General features: G+C 53.0%; 1 long non-coding RNA gene across 2 annotated transcripts in view; it reads right to left on the reverse strand.

The window, feature by feature from the left end:
* Positions 1–1,293: 1,293 nt before the first annotated feature.
* LOC116578389 overlaps positions 1,294–27,967 on the reverse strand; it is an 85,184-nt gene continuing 58,510 nt past the window's right edge. For both annotated transcript variants that reach the window (XR_004280857.1, XR_004280856.1), the window contains exon 4: positions 1,294–1,477. This is a non-coding gene — a long non-coding RNA (uncharacterized LOC116578389). The remainder of the gene's footprint in view (positions 1,478–27,967) is intronic.

Genomic DNA, 27,967 nt, shown 5'->3' on the forward strand with positions numbered 1-27,967 from the left:
ATGGATGGATGGATGGATAGGTGGATGGATGGGTGGATGGGCGGTTGGGTGGACGTTTGGATAGATGGATGGGTGGGTGGGTGGATAGGTGGATGGTTGGATGGATGGACAGGTGGGTGGGTGCATGGATGGATGGATGGATGGATGGATGGATGGATGGATGGATAGGTGGGTGGATAGGAGGATGGGTGGGTAGGTAGATGGATGAATGGCAAGATGGGTGATCAGTTGAGAGAAAAGAGGGGTGGAGAGGTGAGCGCATTTAGGGCAAAGGATCCTCTGGATCTGCCCTGCATTCCAGACGGGGATGGAGAGATACAAACAAATTTGGAGTAAGGACTCTATAAGCAACCATAACATCCAGAGATACCTAACTGTGCTCCCATGGACAATATTCCTGGATATCCTCCTAACCCTATCCTCCTTCTCCCCCTTTCTGCTCTCTTACTCCTAACCCTCATTTCTTCCTCTCTTCTCCCCATTGCCCTCAAGACCCTGAGAGGAGGCATGCTTCTCTGGGCCCAGGAACAATGGCATCAACTACAAACTCCTTAACTTACACCAGCAACTCCATCTGGCAGAGTGGGGGCTCAGAAATGCCTGGGGCCTTGGTTGAAGCCACCCGCAAGGCCTGGTGCTGAGGTGAATCCAGACCTGGTGCTGAGGTGAATCCACTCGGTCCTGGGGCTCTCTGCTAAGCACCTGCTGGAGGAGAGGAGCCCAGCGGGGCCTGCATTCCCATCTCTGGAAAACACTGAAACAAGCTGGCCTCTCAGCCCTGCTGAGCTCCTGCTGCCCAGCCTGGGTTAAGGCCATGGCTTCTCAGCAGTAAAGCGTGATTGCTCGGTTGCTTTTCCTGCTGGATGATTTTAGTTGAATAATTTTGCATGATCTCAGCACAGCACGAGAGAGTGCCAAGCTAAGGACGAGGGGCTTGCACTGCAGGCGAAGGGTCGAATTGGAATCTAAAGAGCTCCCTACAAATCGGTCTCTGCCGGGGACTAGAATTTCCTACAGCAGCGGTTGCTGGTCTGCTCATTACACCAGCCCCTCCCTCTGTGCATTGCTCTGAGTGGCTCCCAAAGGGAAAGGGCCCATGGGTGGCTCCCAGCCTTGTGTGGCCACGGGTGGGTCCCAGGTCGATAAATGCCCTCGACACTGTATTGGCATTACCTCACTGAATTTCCACCACCTCTACCCCCACCCCACCCTCTCAACACACACCCCATGGACGCAAGCACTGTCATCCCTACTATGCAAGGAGGAAACAGAAGGGCAGACTTGCCTGAGAACCCTGCCCGGTAAGAGCTGATGAAGCCAGGGCCAAGCCCAGTATTGACAGACATCAAGGAGGTGGGTGGTGGGTGCTCAGGAGTCCGAGAGGAGGCAGTGGATCTAGGTTGGGAGTGGAGATGCCAGACTGGAAGACCATCCCAAGAGATGGGCAGAGTCCAACAGAGGAATCCAAGGAGTTTACCTGGAGGGGAGGAGTCGGGAAAGCTGTTAGAAGATCTGGAAGAAACTTTGAATCACACGTTGGAGCTGCCAAGACTCTTACAGGGCTTCAAATCATCCTGTTCATTTCACAGATGAATTTCACAATCATCCCAGAGAAGTCAAGGGGCTTGGCCAAGGTCACAAAGCAGGGGAGCTGAGACCAGAGCCAATTATTCCCAACCCCCATTATCCCACACTGGGCTGGGCTTCCCCCCTCCCCTAAAGCCACAGCCATCCTAGCTCCAGCCAGGCGGGGTCAGATTGGAGCCAGAGGAAGAGGGATGGAGGAGTCCCAGGCCAGGTCCAAGCAGGGATGACCACCCCTCCTGCAGTCCCTCCTCCACCCCACCCCTGATGCTATTCCTGGCACCGCCCCTTCATTCCCCCTCCCGAGGAAACCCAGTGATGCCGGGAGCTTGAATTTGGACATTTTCCCAGCATTTGCGATGTTAATTAAAACTAATAAATCTGCCACTTGGAGTTGGGTTGAAGATGAGAAAGGGTGAAGTAGGAGAGGGAGGAGGGGACCCAGGCGCAGGATCCCTCCCTCCCCAGCATACACACACCCCACCCCTGCGAGGATCCTTCCCTTTCAATCCTGCCTACTGAATTATTTTCTCTATTGGCCATTTATTCATTCCACTCTTGATTTTTCCCAGCTGTCAGCCCCAACCGCTTCCTAAGCATGCGCCAGCTGTTCTGAGAAGGAGCAGAAGACCTTTCTAAGGCAACCACCCCCTGCCACTTCCCGGGACGGAGCGAAAAGCATGGGGTGCCGCCGGGACAAACCAGGATTCAGATCCCAGCCTTGCCACTTTCTAGCCAGGTGCCCTCTGGGAGTCATTGTCCCCTCTCTGAGCTTCTCTTCCTTCACCTCTAAAATGCAGATTTATTTCCTACTCTTGAAACCCGCTTAAGAGCACAAAGTTGAACAAGAATCAAAATGGCCGCACTAATGCTTCAGCCGAGCTCAATTTAGCAGTACTCTTTTCCCTCTCTTCCACCAAGCTCCCCTCCACTCCTCTTAGCCTTTTGTTTCAGGAACCGGTACCACCCTAAAGACGTGATGCAGGAGGCTGGTAGCGCCTACACAGTTCCGGTCAAAACCCGCTGGATCCTCTATTTCCCTATAAACCACCCCCGCCCCCTCCACCTGAAGGGCTTAGGGTTTTTGAAAGCCATGGCCTGTGTGGCCTCTTGTGCCCCTGAAGCAAGAAAGCGCTGGTTCCTCTTCATCCCAAACTCTGTCTTTGTGTTATACTTGGTCTCTGAAGCACAAAGGTCGGTTTTCGACAACACTTGGATAGGTTATCGTGAAGATGGCATGAGACAGTTATCTGCAAAATAGCCTCTTACCAACTGGTAAGTGATCTACTTCTTGGTCTCTGTGATTTCCTATCCTGATTTCCCATTCCCTCTCTCCCAACTGCCTTGACTCCTAGTGATTCTCGCAAACTTTCGAAGTCGTGTATTAATAGGAATAGAAACAATGCCACTTGACAGCTCTGTAAAGGCAATTTTAATTTACAGAAGTCCCTCGCTAGACTACGGGGCCAAGCCATGCCACGAACCTCCAGGAACTCCAAGACATGTCCCTAACTCCCACACCGCCAAGTCTGTGGGTCCGAACCGAGGCTCAGGTGAAGTGCTCCAGGACCCAGAGGAGAGAGAGATGATTCTAGCTAGGGGAGGGAGGGCACCTGGGAAGGAGTCACGGAGCAAGTGGCCCTTAATAGGGCCTTTAATACAGGTGAGACGTATACTGGTGGATGTGGTGTGGCCATTGCATAGTGAGCACGACAAGCAGATGCAAAAGTGTCAGCAAACACCCGGTGGTGGGGCGTCCAGTGGGGTGGGTGGGAAGAAGGAAATGGACCCACTTTTCTGAAAGGTAGTGTGCGTGAATGGGAAAGACAGAGGTTAAGACCAGAGAAGTAAGTTAGAAGCAACAAGCTGAGGGCTTTGGACGCCAGGACTAAAAACCTGGGCATCATTCAGCCAACCGTGGGGAGCCGCTGGGAACTTCTGAGCAAGACGGTGACACATGGGACTGCAACAGTAAGGTGGCAGCCACACCTACAGCGGACTAGAGGAGGGAGAGGCCAGCTAGGAGGGGGCTAACAGGAAAGGCAGTGAGCCTGAAGGAGGCCCGAGAAGGGCACGGCCCTGGGGATGGCGAGCTGAATCCAACCACCCTGAAGAGACAGAATCATCAGGGAAGAGCACAGCGTGCTGGAAAGAGCTCAGACTTGGGCTGGAACCTGGTCTGCCTTCCTGCAGAGGCTGAGGTGCAGGTCGCCAGGACCTTGACCAGATAGCAGGGCGTGAACTGCAGGCAGGTTTGCCGATTCCATGACGCAGCAGCTGGAACTTGCTCTGACATCAGTTTGTGGTCAGCGAATGCTGACGGCCTGATGGGAGGGTGGGTGGACAACTGAAGGAATGCATGAATGATCCAGTGAATGAATGAATGAACGAATGAATGAATGAATCAGTCCAAGAAGCAGGGGAAAGAGGGTGAGAGGCAAAGCAGCTTGAGGGGCTCCCACAGGAGCATTGGCCTTCCTGAGCCTCCTCCTCCCCCTTCCTCCACACTCAGCCCTAAGCCTGAATACAGCCCTGGGCTGAGCTGGGTTTCCCACAGGCGTGAGGGGAGAGAGGGAAAGGTTTAAACTGATGAGTGGCTTGCATTGCACCGTCGGAATCCCTCCTCCTTCTGAGAAGCAAGTACTTAGAAGCAAATGTTACTTAAAACCCAGCGCTGCTGTGATTTTAGGTTTTTTCTCTAGGTGACTTCCCACTAGCCCTGCCAGTTTGGGGCAGGGATGGGGCCGCTCCAGGGCTGTGACCTCAGCCTAACCGGGGACCACTGGGGGCCTGGCATTTCCTCAACGTGGGCCTGGCCCCGGTGACTGATGGTGTCTGAGCCAGTGTTGAGGCCTGGGAGCTGGGATCTGTTGCCTCCAGAGAGCCCTCCTGTTGGGACCCCTCCTTTCCTTTCAGATAAATTCCTCACCTGCCAGTCAGAAATCCCACCGTAAATATGACTGCTTGCCATTGTACAGCCGTTCTCCTTGGGTCTTCGTAACGGCACTCGCCCCATCTCTCAGACGAAAGAAGCCGAGACTCAGAGAAAGTGACATTCCCCAGCTCACATGGTAAGTGCTAGAACCTGGTCCAACATGAAGTACAGAAAAGCCTGGTCACCTCCCAATGCCCCTCTTGCGTTTGTGCAAAATGGGACTCAGAGGGGAGAACAAATGTAAATGGGTCCCTACCATGAATAGAAAATGCCACCCAGGCAGTAGGACGGGCAGCAAAGCCTCCCAAACGATTATAGTGATGAGGGTTAATATTATGGAGGTTTTCTCCTTGGCAGGCTCTCCTCTCTGCTAGAAATGAATCAACTCACATAACCACATGGTAACAATTATGAGCTCCCCTTTCCAGGCAAGGGACTGGCCCAAGGTCACACGTGGCCAGGGTGAGGCAGAGCCTGGACTCACACCCAAGCATTTCAGCTTCAGAACCAGTGCCCTACACCTTCTCCAGTTCCAAAAATACTCTGAGGGCAAGTCTTAACACTGCCCCTAAGTTCTCTGGGGTTAAATGGGGACAATGACAGCACTTGGCCCACAGCACAGTACAAAAAGCTAATTGAGAATATGGCTGCCGGAGCACACCATAGACTGAGTGCTGGACGGTGGATTCTACCTACATCCCTGGGACTTGGGTGGCATCTAGGGAGCCATTCTTTTGTTGTTGAAAATTCTAGAGAGGAGCTGATGTAGGCAGATGGGAGGCCAAGCAGGTGTATGGGACAGAGAGGTAGGGACCGGGGAGGTCTCTGGGCAGGAAGTGTGGGTGGCACAGGGCAGAGTGGAGACAGACAAAAGTTGCACTGAGTGCAGACTAGAGTCCCCGGGGGCCTGCTGTGTGATCTTGGGCAAGTCTCTGGTCCCAGGTTCCTCCACTGAAAATAAAATGGAGCAGAGAAGTAGGGTGATGGGGAGTAGGGTGAAGATGCTCCCCGAGGTCACCTCCAGCCTCACTACACTATTTCAGTGTCCCCGAGACTGGCCTGTGGCAGAGCGAAACACAGGAAACAGGTATTATGGTGATGGTATGGTACACAGCCAGCTCTCCACAAGCTTCACTACAGAGAGCCAGAACTCCAAGTAAATGTAAAGGCCCTCAGCCTCCTGACCTCCATCTCCCACACCCCAAAACTCACCCTTCCAGCTCCCCAGATACCTGAGAAAATGGAGCATTGGGGACATACCAGATTGAGAGTCACTGATCTACTCTGAGCCTCAGTTAACTCTTCTGTAAAATGAGGGCATGCGGACTGTGGCAAGGAGGTGGAAGGTCCAGCTCTGCCAGCCTAGGCTTCCAGCCTTCAAGTGAAGCTTCTTTCTCCATGAGGTTATGTGTTTCTCTGAGGATCAAAGCTGGGAGAAGGTGGGAGCAGTACTACCTCAGTTCTTCCTGGGGTAGAGCACCCTCCAGAGGGAGACAATGTGGGTGCCACATGGCTGCTGAGAGGAGGATGAGGGAGAGGCTCTACCATCTCCAGTTTAGAGTCTGGATCAGCTAGGGACAGGATGCCACTTCCTCCAGGAAGCACCAGTGAGTACTGTGGGCGCGGACTAGCCGAACGCATGGTGCCCACCCCCATCTCCAGCCCATTCCTGTCTGGGTGCCCCCTCCTCGCACTCACACGCTGGCACCCCTGCCTCTGGAGCCCATGTCTTCCATTGATGGACCACGTGTCCCCACCAGGCTGACCTCCACCCCCGCCCGAGGCCCACTAGAGAAACGCGGGAGTCAGGGCTTCTGTCCCCTTTTCCAATTTCCTTTTGCTTTGATTCGGCAGGTCCTTTGACAGCCTGGACTTCCAGGCTGGGGTGAAGGGCAGCTCTCTGGAAGGAAAAAATAATTGAAAAGAACACAGGGCAGGAAGTCCAGAGCCCACGTCCTTCCCCAGCCGGCATTCTGACCAGGCTCAGGGACTCATCCTGCCACCACGGGGGGCCCTTCGGAGCCTCCTCCATTGTGAGAGGTTCCCGGCATGTGCAAACAATGAAGACACTGCCACAGTGGGCTTACAAAAAGCGTGGCATATAGTACATCTTAACATTTAACAATTTAATGATTTAACACAAAAATTACAATGTAATATAATTGCTCTATTAACATGATAATTACAGGTTTATTTTTAATTAATTCATAATATGCTGCAGATGGTATGGTCTGGTAATAGGACCAAGTGCTGAGTTATAGGATGAGCAGTTCCTTTTGAGCCTGTCGGGGTATCTCTGAGATAAGGATAAATACCTCATTCGGAAATAATGTCAGGAGCTGAATGAGAGAGTGAGGGACCCAGCCTGAAAGCCCCTCCTGCTCCTTCCTGCCCCCCACTCCCACCGTGACAAGCTCTGCTCCCCCGAGATACCACAAAATACAGACCAGGGAGGAAATTTCTAGATTAACAGTCCAGACTCCGTTGACAGGTGAGAGACCAAAGCCCCGTGCACCAGAAAGAACCCCGGATTTGGAGTCAGGAGAGCCTGTTTCCAACACACCTATTTCACTTACTACATGGCCTTGGAAAGGTCGGTTCTCCCCTCTGAGCCTCAGTTTCCTCATTTGTGAAGCGGGCACAAAGAAAGCCCGCATGGGGGAGCTGCATTGAGGTACAGAGCAGCGGACACAGGAGGTGTGATTTCCACTGGGCTCAGGTGAGGGCGGCACCTGCGGCACTAGCTGCAGAAGGGAGATGAAAAGCCAGTCCAGACGCTATGTGTCCCCTGGCCTTGCTGGCGCCCCTCCACAGCTGAGCGGGGATGGGGTGGGACACAGACCAGGCCCGGACTCGGGAGCCCGGGAGGAGAAGCTGTGTCACCTGGCATACACCATGCCCCCTCTGTGAGTCAGGCTTTCGCCCTCCGCCATGACATCGGGGAGAGCTTGAGGTCCGGGGGCATCCCACCCCGCTGCCTTCAGATCCCAGGAAGGCCATCTGCACTGAGATGCCTCTGTCTATGCAGCAGGGAAACAATCAGCCAAGTGGGCTCTAGCCCTGGGAATTAAGGGACATAGGGAGTGGGCCAGAGCCTGGTCAGAGGTTCCCCCAGCAACCCTGACTGTGGACACAGGGGCCTTCAGACCTGCTCCCAAGCAATCCCTCCATTTCCTTTCCAATGCAAAGCCAGAGAGCAGGGCCCAGGATTCTCAAGAGTGTGGAAGAAGACAGCAACACCCAACCCCCGGCTCCCATTGGGTGGGGGCAGAAAGCGCGAGCTGGGAAGTGAGACTCCAGGCTGGGGAGGAACCTTAGGTGAAGGCAGGTAGGAAACCAAGAGGAACCTGAAGGTGCTCAGCAGAGGAAGAGGCTCCTTCCCCCACCCCCAGGCACATGGAGTAGGAGCAGCCCCCTGGGCCAGGAGCTGAAAACTTCACTCCAAGCTCTCAACTCAATCTTCAACGTGGTACCCTCTCTCTAGGTTCATGCTGCCTTCTTCTCCAATACTTGCTCCCTCATCCCCATGCCGCTGCTGAGAGGAAGCTTCTAGAACACAAACCCGATGGTATATGTAGCCCCTAGCACCGGCTCTTGTGCCACCCACTGTCTGCATATCAGTGAGTGAACCATGTGGCTGGCGCTGGAGTCACCTGTTCTGGTCCTTGTCCTCCCCATCCTTGTCACTGAGAGTGCAGCGTCTCTGCCCTCCGGACTCCACACCCTCAGCTCCCCAAGAGGACTTGTCTGCCTACTCAGGTCAAATCCAGGCCCCTACCCCTGAACAAACTCATAGCCTAGCCCCTGAGCCCTGCATCTATGACAGGGGCCCACTTCCTCTTTTGGTGACTCGCCCTGGGCACGCAGGCTACTTGCAGGGGGAAACCCCCTTTCAGTTGCTTCGTACCTGGGAGGTCAGCCCCTTCTCCCTGGGGGAGGGGACTTGGAAGCCGGAAGCCCTCAAGCAAGGAGTAATGGGTCCCACCCTTGGCCAAGAGATACAGTGTGAGATAAAGCCCCTTAAAAGGGCTACAGGGGCATCAACATTCTGGGGGGAAAATCCAGTTTCGGTCAGAGCAAGAAGATAAAGGGAATGTGGCTTCCAGCTGCCACCCCTCTCCAAGGACCCCCTCCCACAAGCCACCGGCCTCAGCCTCAAAGGGCTGCCCCTACGGGGGACCTCTGCCATCCGTCAGGAGCTCAAAGCCCTGCCACAGGACAGAACAGCTACCGGGCCTCCAGGATAGACCTTAGCATAGGTCTCACGGCCCTCGGCTCCCTGCCCATCAGCCCCCTGCTGATACACTCCGGCCTCTGATAAGCCTCCAGCCTGGCCCAGGGCTTATCCCGATGTGGTCCTGCCCATGGCCTAGTCCAACCCAACTCCCACCTCTTCCGAGACTCCAGGCCTTCCCACCAAACCCTCTGCAAACGCACTACTCCTGCCCTCTGCGCTTCTCCGGGCCTTCTTGCTCCGAGAAGACTGGTTCTCGGAGAATCGGGTTCTCTCAGAGCCCTTTCAATGATGTCTACTTTCTCCCACACCACACGCATCCCCTTACTTCCAGGTGTCACCTCCCAGCAGTGTCCCTAGCTTCCTCTATTAACTTCTTGGGAGGGCGCAGCCGCAGACATCTGCCGCCCGCCCCACTCCCTGCAGTCCTGGACAGACCGCGCACGCTGGTGAGTTGAACACTTCCCTCACCCTCTTCCCCTCCATCAGCACCCCGCCTCAGCATCCAGGAAGAGGATCTAGTCAATACACCTGTCAGTTCTTTGATCTCCTCAGAGCCTGTGAGCTTTTCCTCCCTCCCCTCATACACTCCTTCTCCGAACCTTCCATCATCTCACCTGTGCCTTCCCTGGGATCTGGATCGTCAACATCTCTGAGAAGCCTCTGGCCATCACCTCCTCTCCTTCCACTTGGCCTACTCTGGCTCCCTGTCCTGGCAGGGCACAGAGCTCCGTGAGACGCCCTTCCACATTCTCCCCAGGGCGGCACTCCAGGTCCCACCACAGGTGCCCCCCACACCCTTGTCCTTCTTCGCCTTTGCCACATTACCCAACACGACCCTGACTGCGGTCAGACCCAGCTACCCACCTACTTTGTGCCGGCCCCCGAAAGCTGAAAACCACGAAGGAAAATCAGGCAGTCATGATGGCTGGACCTACATCATGCTGATGGGCACTCAAAACTGCCAGCCTCTCCTACAACCCCCTGGAAAATTCACCTTGCCACTGCCTGAGACAACTGGTTCCCACATCTCTCCTCAAATCTCTAACACGCTTCTCTCACCCCGTCACCTTGTCTCATGTTTCACAGGAGAAAAATAGACTCAGAAATAAAAAGCCTGCCTGTCTTCCCCACTCTGACTCCCTCGTTCTCACCGCATCTCAACCCACCTACTAGGTCCTCCTTTCCAGAATAATGCAGGGAAAGCCTCTGCTCCCATCTGTCACCAGCCTCCCCCACTGGGCTCTCTGTACCCCCTCTTGCCAACGTAAGGATGTCACTTCTACCATTGTCCCCGTTCCCTGATCTGCTGGAACATTCCATCACCACACAAACATGCCTTCATAGAGTGTGTCTGAAAAATGCCCCCAAGGCGGGGAGGTGGTGCATGGCTGTCTCGGTTGGAAAAACATGTGACTCTTGATCTCAGGGTTGTGAGTTTGAGCCCCACCTTGGGTGTAGAGATTACTTAAATAAACAAACAAACAATAAACTTTTAAAAATCAATAAATAAAAATGCCACCAGGGCCCCCCCATCCCTTCCTGCCGGTGCCCCATCTCTCTCACTTGCCTTCGTAGAAAACCTCCTCCAGATTCACACACATTCACTTCCCCAGCTCCTCACCCCCTACTCTTCCCTTACCTCCAATCAGCTTTTGTGGCCGCCTGCCCACTGAAACAGCTGTGATCCAGGTCACCAATAACCCACACCTAATCAAAATCTACCGTCACCTCCTTGTTCTCACCTCATGTGAACCGCTGGGGACTCTTCCTCGAGGCTGAGCCTCCTTCCCTTCGAAACTGTTGCTTTGCTTGCTTTTCCCCTTCAGGGACACTCCCTGCCCATCTCCAGTCCCGGCTGCCCCTCTGCATGGGCCCTAAATCTGGGGGAGCCCCAGCCCCCTTCTGCTACTTGTAGGAACCCAGTCTCCCCAGGGGCTCTCATCCATCATCTGTGTGCGGACCACCGTCACACGCATAGCTCCGGCTCTGACCATCCCTCCGACCTGCAGACGCACTTATCCACCTGCTTATTCAGCATCTGCCCTGGAATCTCTGAGGCATCTCAAACTTAACCTGTCCAAAAAGAACCTTTGATTTCCGCTTTGAATCCATTCCTCCTCCTCCTTCTAGGCCCTTTGTGTCTCGGGCAGTAACACCTGCATCGACCAGTGTGGTTCAAATACCCAAACAGGTATCCTTGGGTACTTTTTTCTGTCACACCGGACAGTGAGTCCTCCTAGCTCCTGCTCCTAAACACAGCCCCACACTGACCACTTACCACGCTCCTCTTCTGCTACCCTCTCACCTGTACTATTGCGTGCCCCCCAACCCTCACACCTAACCTCTCCCCACTGCTTCACACAGCGGCCAGAGCAAACATCCCCAATGCACACGGGTCCCACTGTGTGGCCCCTGCTTAAACACCAGAGTAAAACCCTGATACCTGACCATGATTGGCAGATCAGGCTCCCCCAGGACTGACCCTGAGATGGAAAAGAGAGTGCAGGAACTACATTACCAGGGACTACATTCGGGTTCATACCTGTGGGGACAGAGAAGGAAACAGGACAGATGCGGGGTAAGGGTGAGTCTCGATACAGTTGGAGCCAGTCCCACGGGATCTCTGAGGTAGGGGTGGCCCTTCAGAGCGGTCCTGGGAAGGTGGTCAAGCCTTATACTCCCACATCAACCAATCACAGCAGCTGTGGGCTCTCTCCCCCCATCACCCTTCCATGGACCAGGCAGCTCTCTTGAGCTGACCACAGTTCCTAGGAAGGGTCTTAGCTGAGATTTTCTTTGCCACTGGCAGAAGAGGGCAGCCCAGCATCCCCTCCATACAGCCCACGAGACCTGTGCGTTCTGCCCTCCTCACCCCCAAGGCATCTCCCACCACTCCCTACACCAGCCACACCGACCATCATTTGGCCCCTAAGACATGCCATGCTCGAGATCTTTGCTGCTTCTTCTGTGCCTCGGTTTCCCCATCTGCAAAATGGAGACAATAGCCACCCCTGTCTCAGAAGGGGCTTGAGAGGAGTCAGTGAGTCGGTGTCTGTAAGGAGCAGTGCCTGGCCCATGCAACTGATATATAATCAGAAGTGACGATGACGGTGGTGACAGCGATGACAACAACAGCAGTGGAGGAAACTCTCTTCCCACTTCCCTGCTAACCCTCCTACAATGCACAGGGCAGCCTCCCCACCCCAGAGAATTGTCTAGCCTGAAATGTCAGCGGTGCCAAGGCTGACAAGTCCTGGTCCATACGTTTCTTTTCCATCTCCCCCACTTGAGAAGGTCTTATTCTCCCTTAGACCACCATACTGACACCCTGTAGATGCTCAGTACATGTACGCTGCCTGACAGCTCCTGTATGTACACAGCATGTCGCGGGCAGGCCAAAACTGTTCACCGCGGAAATACGCGATAAGCTCAGTGACTTCAGAACTGTATGATCTTGGTGAGTCATTTCCCCTCTCCAAGCTTCCGTCTGCAATTTGCTCATTTGTGAAATTCATTCCTGGGCCAGGGTTTAATTTACCAAGAGCTCAGAGACTCCCTTCCGGTCCACTCTTCAGAACTGTTTGGGGGATAATGAGCTCCACAGATTCACCCTTTGGGACGAGCTAACATGCCGCCTCCCCTGTGAAGTCCTCCTTGATTGTCCACCTCCCAGTATTCCCCACCCCCACTAAAAACCTTCCCTCTTTCAGGGCCCCCAAGCCTCATGTTCACACCCCACGGTAGTGTCATTGGCTTGAAACGCTGGTTTAGTGCTGGGGCCCCATCAAATCTCCCACCCCCAACTTTTAGAAAAATAGTTTGTAATGGCTCCTTTACAATCTTGAAATGAAATTCATGGATAGTATAACATACCTAGACACATCATTTGAAAATAAATCAATATAATGTCCTAACTGTAATAGAAAAGTAAAATGAAGATCATTTATAATAAAATATGTATTTCAATATGTAAATGGAAGACATGGCGGAGAATCAGAGCTTTGTCCCCACATGCTGGATCACCAGGAGGGCCTCAGTCTCAGCCTCAAACACAGCCTGACACTCAGGGGTTGCATCTGGAACTCAAATATCACGATGAGCATTGCCGTTGGAACTGTGATTTTCCAAAAATGATGAATAACTCCTGGTAATGTTTCCAACAGAACAAAGTATAATCTTCCTTCAATTTACACAGTGGTTGTATTCCTGGAAAATTCAGTGTATATTAAATCCATGACACAAATGCTCTGTGTTTACAGACAAGACAAAGTAAGGTCCTAGGCTCCGATAATTATAGGCAGGTTTTTCACCTTCATGAATGTCAACCAGGATCTTGGAAACTCATGCAGGATATGGAGCGATTCTTCATTGGGCAGGGCTATCCCATTGTTGTGGAACTTTCAGCAGCCTTTGCCCTTCCCAGTCAATGCAGGAGCATCTCCTACCATCATGGTGACCATTGAAGATGTCCCTACTTGTTCCTAAAACTCTCCCTAAAGGCTGGCATTGTCCCCATGGAGAATTTCTTTTTTCTTTTTTTTAACATTTTATTTATTTATTTGTCAGAGAGCAAGAGCACAAGTAGAGGAAGCAGCAGGCAGAGGCCGAGGGAGAAGCAGGCTCCGTGTTGAGCAGAGAGCCCGAAGTGGGACTCGATCCCAGGATCCTGGGATCATGACCTGAGCCGAAGGCAGACGCTTAACTGCCTGAACCACCCAGGCGTCCCCCACTGCAGAGAATTCCTGTTCTAGTTTGTCTGTCTCTTTCTCCTGACTGTTAGTCATCAGAGGTCAGATGAACGTGTTCCTCCCAGAACCTAGAAGCAGCTGGGGATATGGTGGGTGTTCATTAAATGCTGACCACAGGCTCACTGCCCCCCTCCTAAGCCTCCTGCGACTATTCCTAAACATCACTTACACCCAGGTTCTGTGTCATGTACGACTGGTACCTAGCAAACCACCCCCAGATGGCCAGAAGTAGCAGGGATTTCTTATTGCCCCTGATTCTGGGTAGGGAGGAAGGGGGCAGTGTTCCTCTGAGGTTTTCCAGAGTCTTGTTCATGTGGCTGCGTTCAGCTAGAAGGTCTCCTCTGCTGGGAGGTCAAAGGACCCTACCCACATATCGAGCAGGTGGTGCTAGCTGTCGGCCAGAGAGACTCCCCTCTCCTCCCCCTGACTTCTCATTCTGCAGTAGCTAGATTGGCTTCCTCGCGTGACATCTGCCGATAGTCCCCGAAGATGGCAAAGCGGCAAGCTTCCTGAGGCCTTCCCCAGACACCCTCTGCTGCATTCTGTAGCTCAAAGCAAGTCACAGTCCATGGCGGGGCTGGGGAAACAGACTCTTCTATGGGTGGGAGTTGTGGTAAAGGGGTGTGTGCACAGGGATGGAAGGGATTAGTGCACATTAGGCAATCCTCTACTTGGGGTCTGCTGGAAGGGGGATAGTCTCAAATGAAGGCACCAACCAGACCAAGTGATAAAATGGGGACGCGGAGGAGCTCTACCGGCATGACAGAGTGGCAGAAGGTTGATGGTGAGGAGTCCTCTGGAAACACCAGGGCAGGCCCCAAGCCGCCAGTGCCACCTCAGGAGTGGAGCTGGCAGACACAAGGGCCAGGAGGCAGGCAAGACCCCCCTTAGCATCTCTCGTTCCACCACCAACCTTGTATTTTTCCATGAGACTGCATAATTCACCAAAGATACGATGACTTAGGGCAGAACATAAACAGTGTGTGTCACATGCCCGCGGGGCTCTATAACTCAGGCTTGTCTCCAGGGGTAATTAAAACACCCTCTGAAAACAGTATGCCGTATGCCCCTGTGCAAGCTGAATCCACGGTGCAGTCAGGGCTCTTCAGGACAGAGGAGAAGGTGGAGGAGGAGGATGCCAGCAGCCCTCCTTGGAGAACTCTCTCCAACAAGCCTCACCACAAGAATACCCAAGTGCAGCACCTAGAGAGAGTTCAGTGCCAGCGTGGGCCCCTCTCAACCCCAGGGGCCACTGTTAGACCACAGCCCGGAATGTCTCCTTTACCCATGGATGGATGGCAGAGAAGAGATGGAGGGAAGCCTGGCTGGGGCAGAGACAGGACAAGGGTGAGATGGCCTGCCAGCGATGGTCTGTGTCTGAGTAAGGCTGCGGATTGGGGAGGGCTCACTTTCTGCCGAAGAAGGAGGAGAGACCATGGAGTCTTGAAGACCTACTCGGCATCAGATGCTGTGCAAGACACTTCATGCCCATTTTCATCTAACCTGTCTTCATGTTACAGATCCGGAAGCTGAGTGTCAAAGGCAGGACATACTATACTCAAAAGCACAAAGATGCCACGTGGATGAGCAGGGACCACGCTCTCTGGGCTTCAAAGTCCATGGGGGTTCTCTAGGAGGAGAGCAGGAGGCAGAAGTGTCTAGACAGCAAAGAAGAGACGATGCTCTCATGAAGCGAAGAAACACATGAAGTCCAGTAACAGAAAAGGGCCATGTCCTATTCTACATGTCTCCAAAGGCCAACACCCAGCCAGAGAATAGATTCCAGTTTGAGATAAGAAAGAACTTTCTAGGGGCGCCTGGGTGGCTCAGTGGGTTAAAGCCTCTGCCTTTGGCTCAGGTCATGATCCCAGAGTCCTGGGGTCGAGCCCCACATCTGGCTCTCTGCTCAGCAGGGAGCCTGCTTCCTCCTCTCTCTCTGCCTGCCTCTCTGCCTACTTGTGATCTCTGTCTGTCAAATAAATAAATAAAAATATTTAAGAAAAAAAAAAAAGAAAGAAAGAAAGAACGAGCGAACAAACTTTCTAACAGACAGAATTGTCCCACTCTGAAATGTACGGGCCCTATGAGGAGGTGGTAAGTTCCCCGTCCCTGTAAGCATGTAAGCACAGGCTGGATCTTCACAGCCTTCACCACAGGAACTTCTACAGAAAAGTCAGACCTGATCTCTCCAGTTTCTCAAAGCCTGAGGTTCCCTGGGAGTGGCTGGGCTGAGTGCCTCTCAGGTACAGGGACAGAGCTGGGGTACAGGAAGCTTGGTAACTAATGGAGGGGCCCTGCTCCCCACTTTCTGTCTCCCCTGGTCTCCCCAGAGCCGCAGGACATCCTCTTCTCATCTGCTGCTCTCCCGGCAGAGTTACTAGCTGGGAGACGAGAGGGATCAGGACGCCTCCAGCCCTCCCCTCCGCATGTTGAATGGCAACAAGTTAACTCCCTGACCGTTAATCAAAGGCTCAGAGCACAGTGACTGGATGGATGCAGCCCTTTCTCCAGCTCCAGTGACTGGGCAGCAAGTGCACGTGGTGGCAAGAGGTAGAAGGAACAGAGACAGAGATGGACGAGAGGGAATAGCCCTAGGGAACCAGAGCTTCAGGCACCTGCGAGGCCCCCAGCCCAGCTGAGGGAGGCCTGGCCTTGGTATTAGTGGGGAAGTGGGCCACTGAGGCCATAGCATCACTGCTCCCTAAGCACAGCCTCGTGCTGGGGTTGGGTGGTACATGGGGCCATCTTGAGATTGTGGGGAGCCTCCTGTCCACATCACCCAGGTTCTTTAGCCACCAGCCCTAAATGTGGAGAAAGGTGGCATGGATAGATCACCCCCACACTCAACCCCCAAGATCCTTCTCACCTTTGGTATTTAACTGGGATTGTGCCATGTAAGGGAATGTCCAGAACAGGGTGTGCTAGGAGCTCTACCAGCCCCTCTTCCTCTGCCCCCTTCTCACAGAAGAACTCAGAGGTGGCAGGGGTTCTGGGCCCTAAATTTCCCTGTTGGGAGGTGTGGGAAGCTCCGGTCTGGGAAGTGCAGTCTGATGGAAGAGATGTAGACCCTACCCTACAAAAGCTCCCAATGGTGGAGACGGAGTTGTGGGGTCAACAACCCAGTCTGAAGGAGGAAGACAAACACACAGAGATGGACCCCCAAAGGCTCACACAGTGAGACGGCTCCCTGCCCTCTGCCCCACTGGCAGAGGGTGGTGGGTGGGTGGGTGCTGAGGACAGGAGCATGTAGATAGAAGGAAGGGCTGAGATCAATCCTGGAGCCACCCCTGAGGAGGAGGTAAGCTTAAAAATGGCTTTACTTCCTCCAGACACTGCCTCAGAAGGCATTTCCCAGAGCACAGAATTGCCAGTCTGTACAGTTGTGGGAGCCAAGAAGCAGGAGCTTATTAATTTAATCCTTAAGCAAATTTACAAAATTGTCAGTGGATTTGCAGGAAGCCAAGGGAAGTGGCTTTGGGGGGACCTGGCAGCTGCTGTGGGGGGAGCGGCCGGGGGGTTGGGGAGGAGGCAGGGGCCCCTTCCTAGCACCTCCTGGTGGGGCCCCTGCTTCTCTGCACTGCCCCAGTCTCTTCTTTAGGAAACAGAACGCCAATATTGGTCAGTCAGGGACAACTTCAGCCACTAATAAGAATAATTCTAAGATACAGAGGAAGTGTTTCCAGCATGCTGGACACCACACGTACAGTAACTCATTTTCTCTCTCTCTCTCTCTTTTTTTTAAATTTCTTTCAGCTTTATTGAGGCATAACTGACAAAACTGACCAGATCACCTTCATAAATGAGACAGATGCTCTTACTCTCCCCATTGCATGAATGGGGAAACTGAGGCACAGAAAGCTTAAGTCACTGACGGCCCAAGGTCACACGGCTTAGAAGTGGTAGAGATAGGACAGGACCTAAGCCAGGCTGCGTGGCCCCCGGAAATCGACTCCCTTAAACTCTTGGCTCTTCTACCTCCCCTCTGTCTCCTGCCTCTCTCTTTCTCCTCCTTTTGGCGTCTGTCAGAAAGGGGGGAGACCAGGGAAGCCCCGGCTCCTTCTCCCATCCGCCTGGGCCTGGGGACCAGCTACCTCCCATGCTGTCTTCAGGAACAGCACCTAGTATCATCTGGCCATCCCCCAGTCTCGAAGCACCTCTGCCACTCAGGGTCAGGGTCAAGGCCTCCTGCACACCTCCCGGTCCTCCTCCCACCCCTACCATCTCTCAGACCACTTCCATCTCAAGAGCCGGAACCTATGAGAACCCGTGCAGCCCTTCCAGAGGGAAGCTTCCCGAGAACATGGACTTGTGGCCCACACCCTTCCCCACAGGCCAGCTCAGTCCCCGAGGAAGGCACAGCTTCTCTGATGGGGGTCCCAGGAGTCTCACAGCAACTCCCCTGTTCGCCTCCTAAGGCCCGTGACTGGCAGCCTTCTAGTTTGAAGAGAAGCTCTCTCTGAGCCAGGCCAAGCCAGCCCCAGGTGACAGAATGTCAGTCCCCACAGAGGGTCCAGCCAGATAACCTGGTAAGCGAGTTCCCTGATGAAGGGCCAATAAGAAAAGAGGAAAGGCCTCACCAGCCAGCGGCCCCACCCCCGCCATGGACTGGGTCTAGCTCCAGCACCTCTGTCCAACAGATCCCTCATTAGCATCTTAATGTGAGGCGCATATGCAATGAGGCATCAGAGAAAATCCCCAGCATTTAAATTCATTAACAGTCGCTGGAAGTCTTCAGTGCGGAGGTGGCATTATCGCTAAACTGCTTTTAACTTCCCAGCTGTGCGTTAAACGACAGAGGAGCCTGGTTCTAAAGGTTTGGGGAGCTGGAGGGGTACCGCCGTCTGGGAGCCCAAGCTTAAGCCCAGGGACACCCAGGCTTCTGGCCGCAGGGCTGTGTTTTCTAGATTCTGTTCAACATCCTAATGATGAGTGAAAAATTCAATCAACCAGCTGGCTTGTCCACTTAGGAACAAACAGGCGCCTCGACTGATATTGATGTGGGCTGCGGGGCTCAGGTTAAGTTGTGTGACCCTGCTTCTCTCTGCTCAGCATCTGATGGATGGTGGAGGAAATGTCTCTCCTCTCCCAGGCACGGCCCCCCTCTGCCCGGCTGGACCCTGCTCACACAGCAGTCACCCCCTCCAGGGAGCGTTTCTGATGCCCTCCTCTCCCGAGCTGGGTTTGGTCCATCCTGTCTCCATCACCCCATGCATGCACTGTCCCCACGCACAGCCCACAGTGCCAGCCACGACCTTGCTGAGATCTGTCTCCTCCCTGTGCCTGGAGGGCATCATTCAGCCTCTGTGTATCCAGAGCCCAGCCAGCACCTGGCACAAAAGATACGCTACCCGAAGATTCACTGAATTAATTAATTGATCGATTAAATGTTCCTCTTTGCCGGCAGTGGCCGTCACAATGCCTGACTCACTGTAGTTTCTCAATAAATATTTGCTGAATAAATGTTGAGTGACAGATAAGTGGTAGCTGCAGGGATAGGGTGAAGGCAAGGAGGTTAGGATTCAGGAATTCAATGCTTTATTCAACAAATGTTAATTGAGTAACTAATCACCATGGCTGCAGTTAATATTTATATTGGGTTTCCTATCTGCATAGCACAAGTTAACTCATTTAATATTAATAACAACTCTGTGCAGAGGATTCAAATACTATCCCCATTTTACAGATGTGAAAACTGAGGCGCAGACTGTCTAAGCACCATGCCCAAGGCCATGTGACCCAGGAGGAACCCAGGAGTGGGTACTTGAACCTGGCAGGGGCATGGAGCTCAGGCAGTGCTGTCCAATCCAAGTATAAGGTGAGCTGTGTGTGCAATTTCAAATTTGCTAGGAATCCCATTCCAAAAAGTAAAAATAAGTTGATGCCACCAATTTTGATAAGATCTTTTACTTGACGCATCATAGCCAAAATTTTGTCCTTTCAACATATAATCAATATAAAACAAAGTATGAATGAGATACTCCGCATTCTTATTTTCATTCTAAGCCAAATTTCAAAATCCCGAGTGCATTTGCCAGTCACTACAGTTCCCAGTGTGGACTCGCAACATCGCCAAGGGCTCCGTGGCCACACGCGCGCAGCAAGCGGCGGCTATGGTGGATGGTGCCAAGCCAGTCTGATTCTTTACCACTGTGCACGACTGCCTCCACACATCTGGCATGTGACACAGGGTTGCACACTGAGGACACAAGGACGAACCAGACCAGTTCCTTCAAGGAGTCCACGACTTGTTAGGGAAGATACATGGGACCTGACAACACACTGTGGTGCGCGGCGATAAGGTAAGATATGCCAAGATGTGATAAGAGCCTGGTACTGTAGAATTCTACAGAAGGAGCCCCTGCGTGAGCCTGGAGGGGTGGGGAGCTTCGGTCAGGGCAAGTTTCTGGAAACAAGAGACCTGAAGTTTGACTTGAGGTCATCCAGGTAAAGAGGCAGGGAGGAGCTCTTGCAAAGGACCAGCAGAGGGAGAGGGGACCGCAGATTTAGGAGCCTGCAGGCAGTTCCTTCAGAACAGTGGAATCAGGAGTCGGAAGTCGGGGTGCAGGGGAGTGTTGAAAGCTGAAGCTGGAGAGGTGGAACGGGCCAGAACACACCAGGCTACTGGTAAGGCACCCTGAGAGGGTTGGGATTAGACCCTGAGGAACATAGGGAGACATTGAAGGACAAGAGACGAGGGAGTGCCGGGATCGGATGTGCATTTCAGAAGCGGGCCTCGAGGGGTTTATTCCTGGAGCCTGGAGGCTGCACCCAAGGCCTGGGTGACAGAGCAGAGGCCGTGCCAGGCCCGGAGAGGAGGTACGAGGTGAAGTCAGCAGAACTAGGTGGATGCGTGTGGTGGAGACCTACAGGAAAATCTGCCTCCTGGGCTTCCACCCGGACAGTTGGGTGGATGATGGGGCCATTCCTCAAGGAGGGAGCACCGAGGGGCAGAAAGCAGGTCTGGAGAAGAGGATGCCAAGCTTAGCTTCTGTCCCGTCGAGTGTCAGGTAATGGGTGGCTGGGCCTTAGGACGGCTTAGGAGAGAAGGCAGAACTGGGGGTTCAGACTGGGGACTTCTAGGGAACAGGTGCTCACTGGAGACAGGTGGCTTCTCTGGAGCCTGCCTGTTTTGGAAGACGAGGCACACACAGGATGTGACCGCAAGTTCTCCTGTGGTTACATGCAGTTAAGCACAAGGAAGAAAATGTCCTGAGAATTCAGGGCCAAGAAGACGTCATTAATAAGGAAATAACAAGTCACTTGTGTTTCCTCATTGACTCTGTGTTAACAGCTTTGGGGAGTGGACAGTGGAGGCCCAGAGAGGTTCAGTGATCTGTCCTGAGACACACAGCCAGTTAGGGGTCAAGCTGAAGTAAGAATCCAGGTCTCCTAACTCTAACTCCAGGCTCTTTCCATCCACCCATCTATCTGTTCAGCCGCTACTCACTGAGCACCACTGCATGCAATGCCCTGGGCACTGCGGTTGCGTGGCTGAGTTCTGACATACTACGTCCAGGACAATTTCAAGATGAAGAGGAGGCACAAAGGAAGAAAAGGGGCAATGAGAGGAACAGGATCTGGTGCTGGGATGAAGGCACGCAAGGCAGTGAGGAGGGGGCTGCTGTGAGTGGCAAACCCAGGCTGGGGAGAGGCGGGGGGCACCGGTGAGATGAAGGGTTTGAGCCCCTTGCGCAGCCCCGGGCTCACAGATGCCTTGTCTCTCCAGGGCCTCCATGTGCGGTTCTGCTCGGTGCCTCTCCCTGTGGCTTCTGCTTGGGATGAGGCAGGGAGAACGAGGTCCTGTAACTCCAGCTTGGAAGCAGGAGAGCTGACCTTGAGACCTGGCTCAGTCTGAGCTCATGGTGTGGTCTTGCCTCTGTGTCCTCCTCAGTGCAGCGGGGACACCAGCCTGGATCTGCCTTTGCCTGTCCCGAGAGAGCCTTGGAGTCACCTCATAGCTTGTCAGTCACACAGGTGCCTGAGCCCCGGCTTGGGGAATCAGTCCTTCCGAGAATGGGGATCAGCCAAGTTTGGGAAGCTGTGCGACCTCTACAGACCTCTTCAGCCTTGGCCTTCCCAGAGCCTCTGGGAACACAAGGGGCAAAAGAGGAGCCCGGGAGGCTGTCAGACCCAAGTCTTAAAACCCGTGGTCTTCCTCAGCCGCCCACCTTGTCATCATGGTGCCATTTACAGATGAGAAGGCTCAGGAGCACAATGGGCCACACTCAAGGTCAAAACGCATCACCCTAGTTTGCCTAATTTTGGTGGACCAGATGCCCTTCCATGCTTGTCAGATTTCAAAAATAAAACAGGATACCCAGTTAATTTGGAATTTCAACCACAAATAATGTGTGTGGTAGAAGTATGTGTCATTCAGCATGGGCCCAACAATCTGATAAAAGCCTCATCTGATAAAACCCTCTCCATGGGTTAAAGCCTCTGCCTTCGGCTCAGGTCATGATCCCAGGGTCCTGGAATCAAGCCCCACATCAGGCTCTCTGCTCCGCGGGGAGCCTACTTCCCCCCACCACCCCCGCCTATCTCTCTGCCTACTTGTGATCTCTATCTCTGTCAAATAAATAAAATTTAAAAAAAAAAAAAAAAAGGCTCTTCCAGCCTCTGGGCTTCTGAAAGCAGGAGGGGCCTTCCCCTGCAACTCTCTGCTGCTGCCTCTGAGAGGGGAACAGGAGGACGACTACAGGGAGATCATCTATGAAGGAAGACCAGGGCATCAGCTTCCAGCCGCCTGTAGCACTAGCCACTAGTGACAATCATCTCAAACCACTGCACAGCCCCCCAAACGACCAGCTCCTGGCCCCACAGGCCTCAGCAGCAAAGCAGGACTCCCTACTCTTCAGGGAGAAAGGGGTGGGCATGAGATCAGATGGTTAGGGCAAGGCTGCCAGGTTACAGACTGGAAGGACCTGTAATTGGTTATACCTTAAGGGGCTCCTGCCTTGGGTGGTCCAACCCGAAATGATGGGCCAAAAGGCAGAATCTCTTGACCTACTGCAGGCCCAGGTCTGAGAAGGAGTTCAAGATCGCCATCCACAGACAACTGTGTAAATCCCTTCAATCCCATAGCCCATCCCTAAACACATGCCTGCGAGCAGGTACAAGTGTACATGTGCGTGCATGCATACACACACACGAACATGCATGGACTAATATTCCCAGCACTGCCGAGTTCCCTGCTCTCCCAAGTGCAAAGAAAAACACCTCACTGTTTGGAAACTGAAACCTGATACACGGGGCGCCAGGGTGCCTCAGTCAGTTAGGTTAGCCATTAAGCTGTTAAGCATCTGCTTCCTCTCAGGTCATGGTCCCAGGGTCCTGACACTGAGTCTGTGTCTGGGTTCCCTGCTCAGCAGGGAATCTGCTTCTGCCCTTCCCCGCCACTCATTCCCACTCTCTCTCTCTCTCAAATAAATAAAATCTTAAAAAAAAGGAAGGAAGGAAGAAACCTGATCTTCAAAGAGGCTTCCAACTCCACCCACAGCCCCCAAAGCTGTCACCTCAGAGCCACCGGCTAGTTAGCTATGAGGGTAACAAGGACCCTGCACTCCCAAAAGGTTGGCACTGCCATTCTGGAACATTAGCTTCCTATCAGGAGCTGCGTCCCACTCCAAACACAGACACAGCCCAGAAGAAGGACTGGCAGGGTAGGGCTGGCCTGGAATGGGACAAGAAGCAAGAAGAAAACCTACTCTGGAAGCCCTTTATTAAACTCTAAGTCACTTCACATGCAGCAGGGAGCCCAAGAGAGGGGTAAAGGTGTGGAAGGAAGATTTGAAATTGAAAGGAAAAAAAAAAAAAAAGTGACAGACTAGGGAAATGTGAGAGTGAGGGAGACACCTGCACTGTGCAGGTGGGGAATCAAAGGCACATGCTGGGGAAAGGAGCTGTCCGAAGTCCTGATGTGGTGGGGGCAGGGGAGCTTCTCCTGGGTTAGCTCGGTTTAAGCCAGGAGCCCTGAGGAACCGGGATCTGGCTAATGGACTTACCCCGGGAGGAGGTGAGGAGTGGAGGGATCTGCTGGGAAAAGGGACCCGAGGCAGGGAGCCTAGAGAAGGGGGTGGCTGGCAGCAGCAGGCAGGGCAGGAGGCTTCTCCTTAGCGGAAATTGTTGTCACTTCCCAGTAAGGCTGTGTGATGGACTCCCCTCGAAGTTGAACAAATGTTTCCTTCTTGTTTGGTCCCAAGTGGGACCAGCTGGCAACTGCCGCCAGCAGGACTCCTGCAGGTACACCCAGAAACAGGTGTGCCCCAGGGAGAGTGTGTATCTTCACAGGGCCTGCCTTGCCATTCACACACACTCCTGCCACCTAGGAATATGTTTAGGCTGGCTCACCTGCGGGCACACCTTGCAAAACAGCCACACGTAGCAGTCATCTACACACACACACACACACACACACACACACACGTATGTGCACACACATATGCACACACATAGAGCAGTGGAGGTGCAGGGGGTGGGGAGGAGGGGAGGTGGAGATCTGAGGCCACCTGCTGCACCCCCTCCCCATGTGCCACCTGGTCCCTAGTCCTCACCAAACAGGGATGGGGCCCAACCAGGAATTTTTCCAGGCTGGGCTAGCCTCAGGTGTACCATCATCCCTTTTTATAACAAATATTTGGGAATGCCCTCTTGAAGTGAAATGGAATTCATAGAGAATACAACCTGCTTCCATACATAATTTTTAAATGATCTAATTGTATTATAAAGGAGAAATAAGTGGGGGATTATAATAAAACACTATGTATTTCAGCATGAACATGCTTGAGCGCGGGCACCCGTGGAGACCCAGGAAGGAGTCAAACACTTGCTTCTGAATGCCTCATGAACATAAAACCTACAAATGCTGATAGATTCCGTAGCTTCTTTGGGGGAATGAGACACCATGAGCAGCCTCGCCATCTGTGATGTGGTTTTCCAGCTGACCAACAGTTCCTAGTAAAATACTCATCTAAACAAAGTCCAACCTTCCTTTGATTGCACTTCATTGTTACATTGCTGGAAAATTAGACATATCTATATTCATATGTAAATATATATAATTATATATAATACACAATAATATATTTATATCTATATATAAACTCATGCCCCCAAATAGTGGAGCCATAAGTAACACCGAGTCAAGTTCTAGCCCCAGGCATATACACCACATGTTTTCCAGGCATCACATCTGGCAGGACATGAAGCATCTTTAGCCCCGCCCGAGGTCAGGCGCCCTCCAGTTATGGTGGTTGTCCCAAATTCCCCCGAGGGGGCAGCAGTGTTCTCACTGAGAACCACCACCTTGGACCCTCTCTCAGAGTTGGTGTCCAGAGTGCAGCTGCCCACCTCTGCGGACAAAAGATGAAAACCCGTTTGAGAAAAGCAGAGTTTATGATCTAGTGAGGAGTCACCATTCCCACCAAGGCAGTGCTAACAGCCACAGCATGATCATGGGGCGAGGATGGCGGGTGGCGGGGGCGGATTGCTGGGGCGCCTGTGCACAAAGGCGACATGTCCAAGCTGGGCACTTGTCATACACTGTCCATGAGGCCAGTGCCAGGGTACTCTTTGTACTGGGAGCAGTGGAGGGGCAGGCACTGAATCTCTAGGAGGTTAATTACTTGCGGCCAAGTTTATCTAAGTCCAAAGCCCTTACTCCTTCTAAGACCCCTCCTGCCCTTAGGAAAAGCTCCAGGATGGAGTAGGTATTTTTAAGGATGATCATGCCATTCAAGCTAAAAGACAGAGAGCTTTCCCCAAGTAAGGAAAGAGTGTAGGCAAAGACATGGAAAACACATTCAAGTAGCTGAGTCCATGTTAGTCTGGAAAATGGACTATGGGTAGCTATAATGGCAGATAACTCTGGAAAGGTGGGTTTAGGCCAGGTAATAGATGGCCTTCAATGTTCAAGTAGGGAGTTTGCTCTGACTCGATAGGGACTAGGGAGCCACTGAAAGATCTTGAGCAGGGGAGTGAGGTGCTCAGATCTGCCTTTCTGCAATGCCCTGAACTAGGCTCCACAGCCTTTGCTCCAGTGCCACGAAAGAGGCTCAGCTCAGCATCTTCTCTAAGCCAGACCCCTTCTTGGGGCTGGTGCTATTGAGGAATTCCCCCCAGCCTCCTTGAGCTGTTTCCACGCCATAATTAATTGCACAGTAACGAGGATCTAATTGCCTTCCCCCTGCCAGCACCCTAGAGATGATGGGCTGTACCTGGAAAAAGGTGTATTCAGAAAAAAACAAGTTAATTAACACCCTGAACAAAGAGGCTGCTAATTACATTGTTTCCGTTACTTGGAAAGACACTTTTTAGGAATGGGAGTCTACTGCCTTGGGCTCACTGTAGGAAAAACCATGGGTCTCTGGTTGAAGAGACCCTGTTCTTCTCCTCCCCAACAAATGAACTATGCTGCAGCCATCCTGACTGCCAAATGAAGATGTGCATTTCCTTCTGGAAGACCCAAGAACCCAGCAGTCTTCTCATCTCCATGTTACAGGATCAACCGAGACTAGAGAAACACAATGATTCAGCAGCGTGGGCACCTTTCCACAGTGCTCCTGTCTGCAAGGAACCCAAAGAGCAGGATGGAGGGCCGAGGGCAGGATCAGGGCAGATTCTCCCCCAAAGTTCCCTCCACTCATGAAGAAGGAAATGTGTGCAAAGAGGTAGGGGAGGTCCAAGGTTCCAGTGGAGCGTGAGGAATACCTCCCCTTTTGTGGGGGGCTGTTCAGCTCACGAGGGGCCTGGCAAGCAGAGGGGCTTGGGGGTCTGTGCTTGGACTGCTAGCTCCAGCCTGGTCCTCCTGGGCCCAGGCAGCCCTCAGGCTGTCCCCTCACAGCCAGTATACAGCAAGTCCCTGAATTTCCAGGGGGCTCAACTTGCTCCCTGAACATTCAGGAGACAGTAAAGAGCTAGCAGTAAGTATTTCAAGCTTTATGGGCCATCCAGTTTCTGTCACAACCACTAGCTCACCTCTGCCATTATTGGGGGAACAGAGCCCTGGACAGTGTAGACACAACGGTCTTGGCTATAATCTAAGTTGATGGACAAAGCAGATGGTGAACCAGATTTGCCCACAGGCCAGGGGTTTCCAACCCTGGAATAGAGAAAGTTCCCTGCAAGCAACAGCAGGACGCTGCCTCTTCTCAATCCTTCTGTCCCTGGCACAAGTAGGCACTTATAGAGGCTGGTTCTGCAAGCCAAGCAGGACTTAAGGGCTTAACAGTGACCATGTAGGAAGGAGGGTGAGGACTTGAATCTTAGCCTATAAGCTCTATGGTGGCCTCTCATCTTGTCCTCAGTGTCCGTCCGTGGACTTAGCACAGTTCTTGTGATGTGGTACCATATCCTCCTCCCGTCTGGGCATTAGAACAGTATGGGAAGGACTGCCTGTATAAACAGGAAAGTCCTCATCGGGCCCCAGATGCGGATGTCTCCCGGCTGCTCCCCACTGACCTCCCTCAATATGTTCCATGGTTTACTGTCCGGATCGGGCTACCACCCTTGTCAAAACTACAGGCCTGGAAACTTCTTGTCCTGGGGCCCTGGTTTCATCTCCCAGGGGATGGGCCATCCCTTGGAGGCCTTTCCCCCAGCTTCTGTCCTCAAGCAGACACTCCCATGGCAGGGGTGGGGAGGGAGAGGGGCACTGGCAAGGCAAGCATTCTGGGAAAATCTACAGACTATGATGGATGAAGGGGAGAGCCTGAGCAGTTGGACCTGGCAGAGCCTGGCCAGCGGCTTGTAGCCAAGGCAGGAAAAGGAGCAAGTCACAAATGGCAGGGGCTTGGCTCTGAGGATGGGCTCAGGGCTCTCCAGGAAGCGGGAGGCTGTTCCAGGGGTTCCCAATTCTGTTGTGGGAGAGACTCCAGGAAAAGGTAGAGGTATGGATGGAGCACAGAGCATAGGCTGGAAATGGGAGTTGGAGACGGAGCAAATCCAGCACAGGCTGCCGCCATGCTGGCTGGGCCCCTGCGTCTCTGATTCCTCCAAGTGCCCTGGGAGCCCAGAAGCTCTGTGAGGAGTTGGTGAGTGCAGAGGGAGGAGGAGCAGCCAGAGGGCCAGCCCAGCTCAGGGCTCTTCAGAGAAGGCCAGGGTTGGGCTACCCTCAAGGAAGATAAGGCCTTTCTCAGGCACCCTGTAAGATCCTGCCCATTCTGTCCTCCTCAGGAGAGGAGGCAGCAGCAATCTGGGCCATGGGCATCCAGCTTGACAAGTGTCACACCAAACTGGGAAGGGCACAAGGTCCTTGGAAAACATTACTAATCTGGTCTGGCTCCAGCGGGACAATCACTGTCATAGTGTTTTACATGAATTGTCTCGTGTCGCTCTGGAACAATCTGTGAGGTGGGTGTTTCGAGTCCCACTCTACAGATGAGGAACTAAGGTACTAAGTCATCTGCTCAAATCCCACAAACCCAACAAGTGTCAAGCAAGGTCTGTTTCAAACTCGATTCTGTC

This window comes from Mustela erminea, chromosome 18 (genome assembly GCF_009829155.1).
Source record: "Mustela erminea isolate mMusErm1 chromosome 18, mMusErm1.Pri, whole genome shotgun sequence".
Lineage (NCBI taxonomy): Eukaryota > Metazoa > Chordata > Mammalia > Carnivora > Mustelidae > Mustela > Mustela erminea.